The sequence below is a fragment of the Nansenia antarctica genome (assembly GCF_963989245.1).
Source record: "Nansenia antarctica genome assembly, chromosome: 8".
NCBI classification, from domain to species: Eukaryota; Metazoa; Chordata; class Actinopteri; order Argentiniformes; family Microstomatidae; genus Nansenia; species Nansenia antarctica.
Window position 1 is genome coordinate 13,086,368 of NC_137678.1, and position 2,500 is coordinate 13,088,867.

General features: G+C 47.5%; 1 protein-coding gene across 1 annotated transcript in view; it reads right to left on the bottom strand.

Moving 5' to 3' along the window:
* Positions 1-2,500, bottom strand: part of large1 (LARGE xylosyl- and glucuronyltransferase 1) — a gene marked incomplete at its 3' end in the record, with an annotated part of 91,368 nt that overhangs the window by 59,937 nt on the left and 28,931 nt on the right. The window lies entirely within an intron of this gene.

A 2,500-nucleotide genomic window follows, 5' to 3' on the forward strand; every position in this document is an offset into this window, starting at 1 on the left:
CCTTCCTACAGCTTCCTACCACAGAACCGTTCCTGCCACGCAACTAAAGCTTGACTTTGTTTTGCTTTTGTTATTTTTTTCCTGAGTGGCGGAAGTCCCACTCTATTTTTTCATTTTATTGCGATAGATACAGTAGAGATTTGACAGGAAGGACGGGTGAGAGAGAGAGAGAGAGAGAGGAGGGATGACATGCGGGACATGGTCCACGGCCAGAATCGAACCGGGAACTCTGCGGTTACGTGGTCAACGCTGCATGCGTTACGCCACTAAGTGCCCCAACAAAAGCTTTTACTTTTGAATCCCCCTGGTTGCTCACCGCCGCGAGAGACAACAGGTGGGCAACGCTGTCCTGTACTGTCCTGTACAGTACTGTAGCTGTCCTGTGGGGTGGGGTGGGTGGTGGCGCTGGGTTATACAGTGAGACCAGGCAGTCGGTGGAGAAGGGGAGTGTATAGGAGGTAGGTCCATGGGAGTGGAGCTCCTAATTAAGATGGATCCGACCCCCACCCACTCAACCCCCTCCCGAGACAGCTGCGTTGCACTCTGGGAAGGCAGGGCTCGTAAATCTCGGGGGTCCGCCCCCTCGCTTGCTCCCCTCCCCTCCCCTCCCCTCCCTCCCTCCCTCCCCAGCAGACCTCCACCGTCCCTGGGGCTGGGAGGAGGAGGAGGAGGGGGGGGAGACTAGGTGAGGGATGAGAGCCGAGACACAGCCAGAAAAGGAGGCTCTTCCCTGGAGGACAGCCGGTGGACAACCCCCTCCCACCCCCCCCCCCCTCAAGCTTCTGGAACTCCTCCATTTATCGTTGTCTGTTCACTTAGTTCTCCATAGAAACGCTAGACTTTTTTTCTTATTGTTGGAATTGGCAAGGAAGGCAAAACTATTGGCATTTAGTTTTGTCCCATAGTCCCTTCTGCTTTGAAATACACTGGAAGAATACAAAAGTCTGCCACCCGCCTAACCAGCTCTACGCATACTACAAAAATGAACATATGACAGTATTGTAACTATTGCACACTAGTGGATTACTTGTATACCATTGGACTAACTCACTACCGTACTGTACTGTATTATATTATATTATATTGCATTTCAGATCAGCGTACTCTGCACAGCAGTTTCGCACTATTGAAAACACTGCAAAACCATCACTTTATTACTTTATCAATGTAGGGTTACTTATTTTACTTATTATTATTGAGTTTTTGTATCTGAATGCTGCAATGGCAATGTTGAGGAACCAAAGCCAAAGAATTTGACTCTTGTGTACTTGTACAGTGAGATGTAAAATGTAACTGCAGAGTCACTACCCATCTCTTCAGGTTACACCTTAACTGCTCCTCCTGAGACATCTACTACCCCCCAGCACTGCGTCTCCTGAGACACCCGCTTTTCCCCTTTACTGTGTCCCCTATGACTTCTACTGCCCCCCTTGTACTGTCTCTCTGTTCTCCAGTGTCTATATAAATATAAATATAAAAGATTAAAGAAAATTAAAAAAAAAGTTTTTCCCTTCTATCATGGAGACTGCCAATGGCCCCGGGCCTGAGCTAGATTACTCTTCCTGCTACGACTGGTGGATTGATGATTCACTTCCTTAGTCAAATGTATTGATTGTAAGTCGCTTTGGAATAAGGCGTCTGCTAAATGCCAAAAATGTAAATGTAAAATGTAAATGTAATAATAATAAAAGTGATTGATCATCCCCTCCAAATCAAATCAAATCCAAAAAGTTTTATTTGTATAGCGCATTTCTCACAAGATGTGACTCAATGCGCTTCACATGATGACAGAGCACGCAAGCTGGCAAAGGTAAAACACTTGTACGCTGTGCATCCAGGAAAACAGCTGCAGACACACAGATCACCACCGCTGATCATTAGGAGCCAGTCTGCCACTGAATGCTAGCAGAGGACAAGAGTGGAGAGGGTTGTATGTACACACACGTCCGCGCTCACACACACGCACAGACACGTGTGTGTGCATGCATACCTGCCTGGGATAAAACACGGACAGGCAGGTACAGAGAAAGACAGAGAGAGAGAGAGAGAGAAAAGAGAGAGAGAGAGAGAGAGAGAGAGACAGAGAGAGAGAGAGAAAAGAGAGAGAGACAGAGAGAGAGAGTGAGAGACAGAGAGAGAGAGAGAGAGAGAGAGAGAGAAAAGAGAGAGAGAGAAAAGAGAGAGAGAGAGAGACAGAGAGAGAGAAAAGAGAGAGAGAGAGAGATAGATAGATAGAGAGACATAGAGAGAGAGAGAGAGAGAGAGAGAGAGACAGAGAGAGAGAGACATAGAGAGACATAGAGAGAGAGAGACAGAGAGAGAGAGAGAGAGAGACATAGAGAGAGAGAGAGAGAGAGACATAGAGAGAGAGACAGAGAGAGAGAGAGAGCGATCACAGGTCAAACTCTGGACAGATCCAGGGTCTTACAGTCTGGCTGGCCTTCTGTGTGTCAGCGGCTGACAACAGAGACATTAGTCTTCCTCTCCTCTCACCTGCCGG